Source organism: Mesoplodon densirostris, chromosome 19 (genome assembly GCF_025265405.1).
Source record: "Mesoplodon densirostris isolate mMesDen1 chromosome 19, mMesDen1 primary haplotype, whole genome shotgun sequence".
Lineage (NCBI taxonomy): Eukaryota > Metazoa > Chordata > Mammalia > Artiodactyla > Ziphiidae > Mesoplodon > Mesoplodon densirostris.
This window is the reverse complement of record NC_082679.1, coordinates 4,767,255-4,779,917: the sequence shown is the minus strand read 5'-3', so window position 1 is coordinate 4,779,917 and position 12,663 is coordinate 4,767,255. Positions and strand designations below refer to the sequence as shown.

The window sequence follows — 12,663 nt, the reverse complement described above, 5'->3', positions numbered from 1 at the left end:
CTGATTTTAAGGAATTTGATTTCAGCAATTCGTGACAGTGTATTTCAGCAATTCGTGGCAGTGTATTTCACATTAAAAAAATACTTATTGCTTGCTGGCTTCCCTGGTGGTGCAGTGGTTGAGAGTCCGCCTGCCAATGCAGGGGACAGGGGTTCGTGCCCCGGTCTGGGAAGATCCCACAGGCCGCGGAGCGGCTGAGCCCTTGAAACATGGCCGCTGAGCCTGTGCGTCCAGAGCCTGTGCTCCGCAATGGGAGAAGCCACAACAGTGAGAGGCCCGCGTACTTAGTGCTTGCTTTGGCAGCACATATACTAAAATTGGAACGATACAGAGAAGATTAGCATGGCCCTTGCGCAAGGATGCCACGCAAATTCGTGAAGTGTTCCATATTTTTATACAATGGAGAGGATTAGAAAGTGACTTACATTTTGTGCATAGAGAAAAATAACATTGCTTTTGTAGATGGTTTCTAAATCCTGTATAAAAAGTATAGTCTTGACATAACACGGTGCAATGATAATTGGTTTAGAAGCCATGAATCAGAATAAAAAAGAAAACTGATTTTTTTATGAATCAGAGATAAAAAAGCAGTAAAAAAAAAAAACTTAACGTTGTTAAGAAATGTAAAAAAGTAGTTATATTTAATTTTGTTAAAATGGACAAAGGGGAACTCTAGATTGTAAAATATCTTGAATTTTCCTTGAGAGCTATTACCTGAATACTTTTTCCAAGTGTTTTCTGGTATATCATATAAGGTCTCTAAATATGGAATGTGCATTTATTAAATATAATATGTTAAGTAGTTGAGGGGGAAAAATCAGAAATTTCTCTATGGCAAGATAGTCGAGCTAAGTCAGAATTGAAACACACATAATATTCCTCCACATGTCCCCATTTGAAGGGGACAGGCCTTTCCAAATGTGCAATTTGCACCCACATTATACATTAACCAGAACTTCTCAAGGCAGGAGGATATAGTCAAACTTTGAGAAAAATTGTCCCTTTCTTCAGATGCCAGCATTGTAATTTTTAAGATTAATATTTCTTTTTCATCCTGTACATGGGATGTTATTGACCCAAAAGTTCACTCTGTCTGTGCATACCTAACCAAGATATCTCTGATGACATTCAGGTATAATGTTAACCTGTCCATATGATACATAGTTCATTGTCTTGAAAAGTGTAAAACTGCATCTCTAACTCCTGACCAGAGGAACAGTTCTCAGAGCTTCTGAGAGTCTGTCTCCTGGCTTATCATCCTCAGTTTGGTTTGAATAAAGTACTCTTTTTTCTTCCTAGCTTGATTGTTAATTGAATTTTCATGGATATAGTGGAGAAACTTAAAAAAATTTTTATCACCTTATTTAAAAAAAATTATTTTATTGAAGTGTAGTGATTTACAATGTGTTAGTTTCTGGTATACAGCAAAGTGATTCAGTTTGTATATATTCTTTTTCATATTCTTTTCCATTATGATTTATTATGGGATATTGAATATAGTTCCCTTTAGTATATAGTAGGGCCTTGTTGTTTATTCATTCTTTATATAATAGTTTGCATCTGCTAATCCCAAATTCCCAATCCATCCCTCCCCCACCTTACCTCCCCCTTGACCACCACAAATCTGTTCTCTATTTCTGTGAGTCTGTTTCTGTTTCATAGATAAGTTCATTTATGTCATATTTTAGATTCCACATATAAGTGATATCATATGGTATTTATCTTTCTCTTTCTGACCTTACTTCACTTAGTATGATCATCTCTAGGCCCATCCATGTTGCTGCAAATGGCATTATTTTATTCTTTTTTATGGCTGAATAGTATTCCATTATATATATATATATATATATCTCACATCTTCTTTATCGTTTCATCAGTTGACAGACATTTAGGTTGTTTCCAAGTCTTGGTTATTGTAAATTGTATCAACTTATTTTTCATTAATTGGTACTCTGTTCCTAGTAGAAGAATATGTACATGTACTTTGAATGAAAGGTAGTAGTTGAGATGGTGGGCAGAGAAGAGGGATGGGACTTGACTGCGTCCTGTATGTGTTCCAGGGATGTACAAAATTCAATTGTTTCCTTTTCTACTCTTCACAGAGAAAAAGAATCCTTGGGTAGTACTGGCAGCGATGGACCCCAGCAAACTTTCAATTGAACAGGGCAAAGCGCTCTTAAAGAAGGTTGGGATTCCACAAAGAGATGTAAGTGTGGGAGATGTTAGGTTGGGCAAATGAGATGTAGAGGAATGAGGTGGCCTCCCGGTCTGGTATAGGTGCTCAGGCAGGTTCTCCCGTGCCCAGCGGTAAAATTCAGTGATTAACAACACGGGTGCACAAAGCAAAGGGTGGTTGGAGATTTAGTTCAACCACATGGCCAATAAGTCAATCAATGAAACTGAAAATTCTGGATGTTTGTGTGAGTTTCCTGGCTGGTGAACACATTGATGTGCTAGGAGAGGGACGTGTCCTGATTCTGTGTGTCAGGGACATGGAAGCTGTGTTTGGAAACCTCCCAGACCTCACCCTATGTGTATCCTTTATTATAAAACTGTAATTATAAGTACAGAAAAAAAAAGAAAGAAAGAAAGAAAGAAAGCAAAGCAAAACAAAAACATGGGTGCGTGGACATTGGCCAATTAAAATGGACATGCAATGATCAGATGGACAGGGCATAGGCAACAGCTGTGGCACCTCAGTTCCCACCTGGGGATCACCAGCATTCCCTCAACACTCTGATTTCACTCCTTGCTGCCTGCCCCTTGGAGGTCACACGCAAACTCATTGTGGGATTGGAGGAAAGAACTTTTCCACTCCAATTAGCATTACATTAAAGAACTCAAGAAACTGGGAATTTTAATCTTCTGTAATCCCAAGCCTTCTTCCTGTGTTCAGAACTCTGGTTGTGTCTTGATTCTCCATCAGATCGACTTGATGACAGAGAAATGGGTAGTTGATGCCGCTGTGGAGGTTCTGCTACGGTTTCCTCTGTTGCCGGGAGAGGATCCAAGTGCCCGCTGTGTCCCGATTAAGAAATGTCAGCCTTCAGTGGTCCAGCCTCACAGAGCTGCACAAAGACCTGGAGTCCAGGAGGAGAGGTAGGTCAAATGTCAGGCAGTGATGGGGTAGAGCCTGGAGGGTTTCCAACAGGGCACAGGTGTGCGTTGTAGATTTCTGCCAGAATAGAATTTTGACTTGTGCATCCCTCAGCATAACACAGGCTTTTATTTGTGAGTTGCCTGGTGTGAATTGGCACATATATGTGAGCTTGCACAAGCATCCTCAGATTGCTTGTTCCTCTGTGGCTTTGTGCAAGCCTCTGTTGAACACAGGCATATGGTTAAGGGGTCATGTCTGAAATTTCACAGGTGTTCATTAACTTACTCTCAAATCTTTGCCAAAATTTGCCAGGAGAACTGACAGGTTTTCTCAGGAAGAAGCTGTTCTGTGATAATTGTGAGGTTTCTGAAAATATGTGGGAAAAAAATCCATAGCTGTTGTCTGCCTGTGCATTGGCTTTAATAAATATTGATAGATGCTTAAATGTTGGAGGGAGGGCCTGGCTAAAAACCCAAAACACAGGCCCAAGTTTACACGGAAATTCTCAGGGAGAAACATTATGAGCAGCCCTGAGCACAGCCAAGCTGCCAAAGCCAGGCATTCGAGGTTGTAAATCTAATTTCACTGTTTGTTCATCTAGGGGTCTTATCACAGGCAGTGTCCCGCTCTGGGAGTTAGTAATGATAGAAAAAGGTCACAAATTTCACAGAATGGGACATCACTTCCTGAGGAGAGACCAACTCATAGTGGGAACGACTTAGTGGTCAGTGAGCCCCCTCATTCATTCAGAAGTAGGGATATGATGGGCTTCTGTCTCTGTGTCTACATACTATTTTTTACTTTTTTCTTATGACTAGAAAACTGAACAGTCAATTCCCGAGGAAGAATGACCAGAAGCCCAAGGACATGAGGCAGATAAAAGGTCACAACATTCACAATCCGCCCCAAAGACCCCCTATGGCCCAGAATGTGAAGACGCTACAGAGGGGACCAGTGGGGAAGAAGACTCTCTTCTCAGGAGAGAAGGGTACCAAGGTAAGTGGAAGCTTGGATATTTCAAGAACCAGGGTGTCTGCATGGATCCCAGAGAGTGGTTTTTTTTTTAATTAACTTTTTTAAAAAATTATTTTATTTTATTTATTTATTTTTTATTTTTGGCTGCGTTGGGTCTTCGTTGCTGCGCGTGGGCTTTTCTCTAGTTGAGGCGAGCAGAGCTACTCTTCGTTGTGGTGTGTGGGCTTCTCTTGTTGCAGTGCACGGGCTCTAGGCACGTGGGATTCAGTAGTTGTGGCATGTGGTTTGCGGGCTTTAGAGTGCAGACTCAGTAGTTGTGGCGCACGGGCTTAGCTGCTCTGGAGCATGTGGGATATTCCTGGACCAGGGCTCGAACCCATGTCCCCTGCATTGGCAGGCAGATTCTTAACCACTGCACCACCAGGGAAGCCCAGAGAGTGGTTTTTACCATGGAAACACTTGTGGGATCTTTGTTCCCCGACCAGGGAATCGAACCCCCGCCCATGGCAGAGAAAGTGCCGAGCCCTAACCACAGGTCCACCAGGGAACTCGGAAATGTCTGTGTCTTATGACTCAGATGTTCTTATCCAAGTCTGGCTGGCCTGGTTTGTAGTATCCTCACCTGGGTGATTGGCCCATCGGCTCCTCTGAAGAGCTACCTTATTCCCTGTTCAGTGTCAGGTCAAGCTTGTTGTTTGTCCAGTGCACAAATCTGGTGCATTTTCATCACCTTTAGACACTAAATTCTCTTCTCCTTGATCTCTCTCTAAAATGCTCCATGGACAGCACCGTAATATCTCGAATGTCCTGGCAGTTCTAGTCCATGTCCTCTATCCCAAACCACTATCCAACTTCAAAAATCTGTCCTTATGCAGGTGACTCTGAAACAACAAAGGGGTTAGGGGCAGCAAACCCTAGTCAGTGGGAAATCCATGTATAACTTTACAGCCAGCCCTCTGGTCCTTTGTACCTGAGGTTCCCATCCGAGGATTCAACCAACTCTGGATGGTGTAGTACTGTGGTCCAGGTTTATGAAAAATATCTGAGTGTAAGTGGACCTGCCCAGTTCCAACCCACGTCATTGAAGAGTCAACTGTGTTAGCCTTTGAAAGTTGCCTGCAGGGACTTCCCTGGTGGTTCAGTGGTTAAGGCTCAACGCTTCCAATGCAGGGGGTGCAGGTTCGATCCCTGATCGGGGAACTAACACCCTACATGCCCCACAGCATGGCCTAAAAAATAAACAACTATAAAATTAATTAATTAACTTTAAAAATAAGAAAGAAAGTTGCCTGTGATTTCTGTTGACCCCACCCTCCTCCTCCATCCCCAGGTGAAATGCAGGAACTGTGGAGCCTTTGGACACTTGGCCATCAGCAAGTGGTGCCCCATGAAGTCCTGGGGTGGGGCCCTTGCTCCCCAGCCTTCGGGCTCTAATAAGAAGGAGAATCTGACACTCATTAACCCCCAGGACCTCCAGACTCCAGGGTCCATCAACACGGCTGCCAGAGAGAAGGAACCAGAACTGAGGTGAGGAACCACAGGGTCAGAATGATTTGGGGGACAGTGGTACCAAGGGAGATTGTCTTGCCCCTCAGGTGCAGATAGGGAAACTCAAGAGCAGCATTCGAGAACTTTGTGCCTTCCAGGGCTACACACTCAGAGCTCATTCTAGTCCTGAGAATCATGAAGGGGGAAGGGCCAGAAACTCCCTTGGAATGATGCACATGGCAGGCAGAGAACCACCTGAAAGTATTCAATGATGAAACCACGGTAGGGAAGGAGGTGCTTCCCGGAAGTGAGGGCTGCCTCTGAAGTCATGGAAGGACTTGCCTTTACAAAGGTCACAGGGTCTTGGTCTTGGTTGCCTCCTTCACCCCCAAACAAGGGCTAGGACTGGGTTCCCAGAGTGTTCTTGGTTCCCAGTCACTGGTGAGGGCATCCAGACACTTAAGATGAGCTGTTCTGCAGGCAAGAGGGGCGGCAGAGAAATCTTCTACCACAGACGTGTCCCGGGAGACGCCAAGAGAAGAGGCACAGACCCTGGAAGGAATCCATGGAATTGTGTGCCTTTGTGAGGGTGAGTCTTGCCCCTGCTCCCCTGCTGTTTCTCCCCTCCATCCCCATTGTGCTTCACTCCTATGCCCCTCATGTGTGCAGGATTATGTTAAACCCAGGCTGGATGCTAGGAGTCCTGTTTTTTTTTTTTTTTTTTTCTCCCTGTATTTCTCATATTCTAATTTTTTCTGTGTTTTACATATTCCTTTTTTTTTTTTTCTCCATGGGTTAGGTAATCCAAAATTCTGGTCCCATTTTATTTATTTTTTTTTCAATTTTTTTTATTTGATTTTTTTTTCCTATTTTGTGCAAGTAGGCCAGCAAATGCTAGTGGAAGCCTTTCAGCGCACGTGTGAAGTGTCTTTTGTGTGTGTGTGTGTGTGTGAAGTGTTTTATCAGCTTCCTTCTCTGACTTCATGTCAAGACAAGGGATCATTTAACTTGCAAATACTCTCAATTGCCCTCAAAAGGATAGTTGTTGTTGACATTCTCCACACTGCATAGGAAAATATTTTTACCCTTGACCTCTACAACAGGCAATACGAGAAAAGTTTTCATACCATATCTGATAGGCAAAAAATTCAGATTGGTATTGTAATTTTTTCCTTTGACCACCTCTGAGGTGGGTATCTCTGCAAATGTGTAATGACCATTTGCGTGTCTTTGTGAAATTTAATTTTGCATGTGTTGTCTATTTCTATTGGGTTGTTCCTCTTCCTCCTGATACAGAAAAGAATCCTAGCGTATATTGGTTATTTTCTGTCTATTAGTCTGCCAGTTTCCCTTTGTCCTAAGTTGCTTATGATTTTCCTGTTTTCTATTATGATATGGTTGAAGCTGTCAGTCCTGTATTGCATGCAGTTTGATAATTCTGACTCCTGAAGTGTCTAAATGAGTTTCCTTCTCCCACAGCATCCCACCCGGCCAATGCCTGTCCGAACATCCAGGAGGAGATCTGTCCTGGGCCCTGTTCTCACAGGTCAGCCACCAGTCAAGAACCCTAATAGGAGATGACTCTGCCCTACACAGTCTCTCAAGAAAGCCCCTGAACTGAGTGCTTGTGGACCCAAGACATGAGGTGGATTCCAGTGCCTTGCCCACCAAGCTCTAAAGAGCTTCTGCCGGGATGCACCTCTCATGGCCAAGCTGACAGCCAGCAGGCCTGATGGTGTCTCCTGTGACATTCTGCAGTCCAACAGGAAGACACTTGCCCTGGGTCGTGTCTGTGACCTCCAGGCACAAGTCAACTGTCCTGATGGGGATTCGAAGCCCAGCCCACAACCTGCCACACAACAATGTGGCCAGAACTCTGAATGTAGCATCAAGGCATGATTTGAGAGGTCTTCCCAGATCCCCTCCAGACTTGCCAGAATTCCCCACAAAAAAGCAAGACTCAGCCTATCCTACAGCTCCCAGCCCAGTTCTCACTGACCTGGTCTGGGGCTGACAGGCTCTTCAGCTTCCCCTCATACACCTGGACTTGGATCCTAACAAGCAACCCCACGTGACCTGGAAGACACCAGCCCTGATGCCCAGCTTTTTTTTTTTTTTTTTTTCTGGCCGCGCAGTGTGGCCTGTGGGATCTTAGTTCCCTGATCAGGGGTCAAACCTGCACCCCCTGAAGTGGACGCACAGAGTCTTATGGACCACCAGGGAAGTCCCCTGATGCCCACCTTTGACCTTCAGACTCCATCTGACTCACGTTGCCTGAGCCCAGTCAAGATTTGCAGTGTCCCCAACACCCACCATGAATGTTTCAGCCCAGCTGGACAGAATTGTCTTTATGAAACTGGACAAGCGATGTCCGAGCTCTGAATCTCAAGTGCTCTCAGCTTCCTCAGGAAGTCTACACTTGCTGGTCGGAGTCCTTACATCATAGAGGAGTCTGAGGGACAGGTTTTTCAGTCCTAGTAAGTGTCCTCTGTGAGGACCTCCTGGTCTCTTCCTCCCATTGACTGTGTGACCCCCCGCCCCCCACTGCCATGGAAGGAGGCTCAACCTCAAGTCTCATGTGATTGGATGAGACTGAAAGACTGAGGATTAGAAAGATGTAGGAGAACCTGTGTCTGGTGAAGCAGCACTTCCCCACATGGTACCTGTGCAACTTCTGGAACTCCAAATACGACTGGGGGCTAAGGGACAAACACTGCCTTTAAATTGTGTAAATTCATGTTGTATTTAAAATGGAGCTTGTGATATTGTCATATGTAGTCCTTTGTCAGTTACATGTATAAGAAATGGAGTCAATACAAGGAAACCCTGTTACACTGTAATGTCAGGAGAGTGCTATGAAATTCATCTGTGTGGGTGAATAAATGAAATTTGGGTAACTGGGCAAAAGGCCTTTTTATGATTTTGGAAAAGGTCTTCACTTTTTAAACAATGTTTCCTGTGTGTACAATTGTTGACGCTGCGGAAGAGTTTCAATAGAAATTCTCTTCACCTTGGTTAATGGGAACTATTTTCTTAACCTGGACAGTTTGTCATCAAAAACCATTGCAACGTTATGTTTGATCGATTTCTTTCAATATTAATAAACTTCTCTGAAATAGAACATATATTGCAGGTGTGTTGATTTTTCCTTATCACCTCAGGTCAGTTTTCTTTATTTGTTTTCATCAAATTTTATTGACCTGAGTAAAGAGGACCTTGGTACCTACAGTGAAATCCAGGGCCCTGTAGCTTGTAAGGAAAACAAGTTCTCAGGCATAAGCCAGCCCTCTTGAACCAGTATCTTGGTGCTGAGTGACAATTCCAGGTGTTTCATATTTAGGTTGAAGTGTGACAAGCATAATTATGTAGGTTGATAAGCACAAAAATAAGCTGTATCTGAATTTGCACATCAGAATCACATGGTGAGTTTTAAAAAGTATAACGACTGGTGCCTGCTCCCAGAGATATTTATTTACTGGGTTTGGTTTGAGACATGGTATGAGACAATTAAAAATATGTATATTCAGATTGCCAACAAACACATGAAAGGATGCTCAACATCACTAATCATTAGAGAAATGCAAATCAAAACTACAATGAGGTATCACCTCACACTGGTTAGAATGGCCATCATCAAAAAAATCTACAAACAATAAATGCTGGAGAGAGTGTGGAGAAAAGGGAACCCTCTTGCACTGCTGGTGGGAATGTAAATTGATACAGCCACTATGGAGAACACTATGGAGGTTCCTTAAAAAACTAAAAATAGAACTACCATACGACCCAGCAATCCCACTACTGGGCATAAACCCTGAGAAAACCATAATTCAAAAAGAGGCATGTACCACAGTGTTCATTGCAGCTCTATTTACAATAGCCAGGACATGGAAGCAACCTAAGTGTCCATCATCGGATGAATGGATAAAGAAGATGTGACATATATATACAATGGAATATTACTCAGCCATAAAAAGAAACGAAATTGAGTTATTTGTAGTGAGGTGGATGGACCTAGACAGTGTCATACAGAGTGAATAAGTCAGAAAGAGAAACATAAATACCATATGCTAACACATATATATGGAATCTAAAAAAAGAAAAAAATGGTTATGAAGAACCTAGGTGGCAGGACGGGAATAAAGATGCAGACCTACTAGAGAATGGACTTGAGGACATGGGGAGGAGGAAGGGTAAACTGGGACAAAGTGAGAGAGTGGCATGGACATATATATACCACCAAATGCAGAATCAATAGCTAGTGGGAAGCAGCTGCATAACACAGGGAGATCAGCTCAGTGCTTTGTGACCACCTAGAGGGGTGGGATAGGGAGAGTGGGAGGGAGGGAGACACAAGAGGGAGGGGATATGGGGATATAGGTATATGTATAGCTGATTCACTTTGTTATACAGCAGAAACTAACACAACACTGTAAAGCAATTATACTCCAATAAAGATGTTAAAAAAAAAAGTGGCAAATCTTGAAAGGGGTCTTTGTCCAGCAAGTCCAAATTCTGGGCTTCTTCAGAGATAGTTTTTGTTAATTTCTTTCCTCCTCTTCCTCTTCCTTCGTTTTCTATGAATGGTCCATGCTTTTTCCATTAAAAATTTTTTTTTATTACTTTGTATGTTTTATTTGTTTGGGTGGAAAAGCGTACCTTTGAATACTCTAATGTGCTAACACTGAAAATCAGATTTCCCCTGTGATGCCTGACTTTATGTGTCAACTTGCTAGGCTATGCTAGACTATGGTGTCTAGCTGAGATATTGTAGTGAGGGTATTTTCCAGATGTGCTTAACATTTAAACCAACCTGTTCCTTTTCAGGCTTTTTGGTCTGTTTTTTTCTTGCCCCTACGGTTGTCCCTTGCCCCATGCTGCTGAAGCCAATACTTACACCTTTAAATGCTTGTAGCAAAAGCTTCCTGGGAAGCTGTCCAAGTCCTGAGAATGTCCTGATTCTGGTGAAGCAAAGGCAAGCCCTTCTCCTTGTCCCTCAGGCAGATAGATCAAAACACTAAAGTGCAATTCGTTGTGAGGAGGACAGTGTAACTCCTCCTGGCAAAAGCAATAGGCATTAGGAGTGTGTGCTGGCATCCCATGGCTGCCATTCATATGGGGTGTCGGTGATAGAAAGCAGGCAGTTTGATACACCACAGTAGTCTCTCATGGCAAAGCAGTATCTTCTCCCTACATGAAGGCTTCCCCTGGCTGTAATTTTTTTAATTGTTGCAGAGTTCTGCAAAAGTTGACTCTGATAGTTTTCACCAGCTCATCAGTTGCTTTTTTTTTAAATTGAAGTACAGTTGATTCATCAGTTTTTTAATATTTCATTTACTTATAGTTGTGGCATGCAGGCTCTAGTTCCCTGACCAGGGATTGAACCCTGGCTCCCTGCATTGGGAGTGCTGAGTCTTGCCCACTGGACCACCAGGGAAGTTCCCCCATCAGTTGCTTTTGTGGAGAGAAGAAGCCTTGGATTTTCATTAAATCCCTCCACCCTCTGTTTTTTTTGTTTTTTAATAAAGTTACACTGGAGCCCAGTTACATCCATTCGTTTACACATTGTTGGTCTGACAAAGGCAGAGTAGTTTACAAAGACTAAAATGTTATTATTTGGCTGTATACAGAAAAAAATTGCTACTTTTGATGTAGATTTATGTTTTATCGCGCGTGTGTGTGTGTGTGTGTGTGTGTGTGATTATAAAATTTGGGAAATAGAAGAACACCGACAAGTCCATTTTAGGGTCAAATATTAAGCAAGGATGACACGAAATTGGTCTCAACTGGAAGAGTAACCCAGAATTCATTCAGAACCAGTAGGTCCTGGATTCAAAACAAGGAGAGTATGGAGATGAGGGAGTATGCTGAAATTTGGTTGAAACTACAAAATTTTATTAAATGTTAAAATATTTTCCTGTGTGACATCAACCTTGAAGGTATAGTGTGGTAAAAATTGCAGATCAAAACATTTTTTAAACTCATTAATTTTACTCAATACTCACTCATCAGTAAAAGTAACAATGTTCCCCTTGGTGGCTACTGTGGGGACTACAGGAAAACGGTGTATTCTAAAAATGACTTGCAGTGTTAGTAATTACACATCTCATATAGTTTTGGAAAACGACATTAAATTTCTTCCCATTAATTCATTATTTACCCTACCCCAGGAATTAAAGAACTTGTCCTAAAGGAAATTTTTTGTGAGGACCCCAATGGGTCATGATTATGGATCCTCTACTTATATCTTAAAATTCCTAGAGGGAATACCCTGGGGGTCCAGTGGTTAGGACTCGGTGCTTTCACTGCAGTGGCCCAGGTTCAATCCCCTGGTCGTGGAGCTGAGATTCTGCAAACCAAGAAGTGTGGCCAAGAAAAAAGATTCCTAGGGAATTTTTTCTTTATGGTTTTTACTTTTAAAAGCATCAACGATCAAAAATATACACAATCAGGGCTTCCCTGGTGGCGCAGTGGTTGAGAGTCCGCCTGCCGATGCAGGGGACACGGGTTCGTGCCCCTATCCCGGAAGATCCCACATGCCGCGGAGCGGCTGGGCCCGCGAGCCATGGCCGCGGAGCCTGTGTGTCCGGAGCCTGTGCTCCGCAACGGGAGAGGCCACAGCAGTGAGAGGCCCGCGTACAGCAAAAAAAAAAAAAAAAAATACACAATCAGTTTACATAGGTCTTGACTTTTAAGTCTTGAAAACACACACAAAAAATCTGAAACCCCAAATTATAAATGTGTGCAGTAGAAACAGACACCTCACCAAGCTATATATCAATCCCGGGAATTTTCTCCATCTATTTTTCTCTGCCTAATTCTGTTTTGCCCCTTTCATCTGCATGAACCACTCCATTTATTTCTGTGTCTTGCTCAATTATCACCTTTTCACACAGGCATTCCACAAACAGTTTTTATTTTATTTTATATATTTTTTATACAGCAGGTTTTTATTAGTTATCCATTTTATACATATTAGTGTATATATGTCAATCCCAATCTCCCAGTTTTAAATTAGCACACCCTTCACCCTCTGTAACCAAACAAATGCACTTTCATTGGACTCATCATCATATTGCATTTTTACTTAATTAGTGCTTACT

The 12,663-nt window shown here is 42.7% G+C and overlaps 1 non-coding gene across 1 annotated transcript; it reads left to right on the top strand.

The window, feature by feature from the left end:
* Positions 1-287: 287 nt before the first annotated feature.
* LOC132481024 (U6 spliceosomal RNA) lies at positions 288-394 on the top strand. The gene has a single exon (XR_009530732.1). It is a non-coding gene; the product is annotated as a U6 spliceosomal RNA (small nuclear RNA).
* The last annotated feature ends 12,269 nt before the right edge of the window (positions 395-12,663 follow it).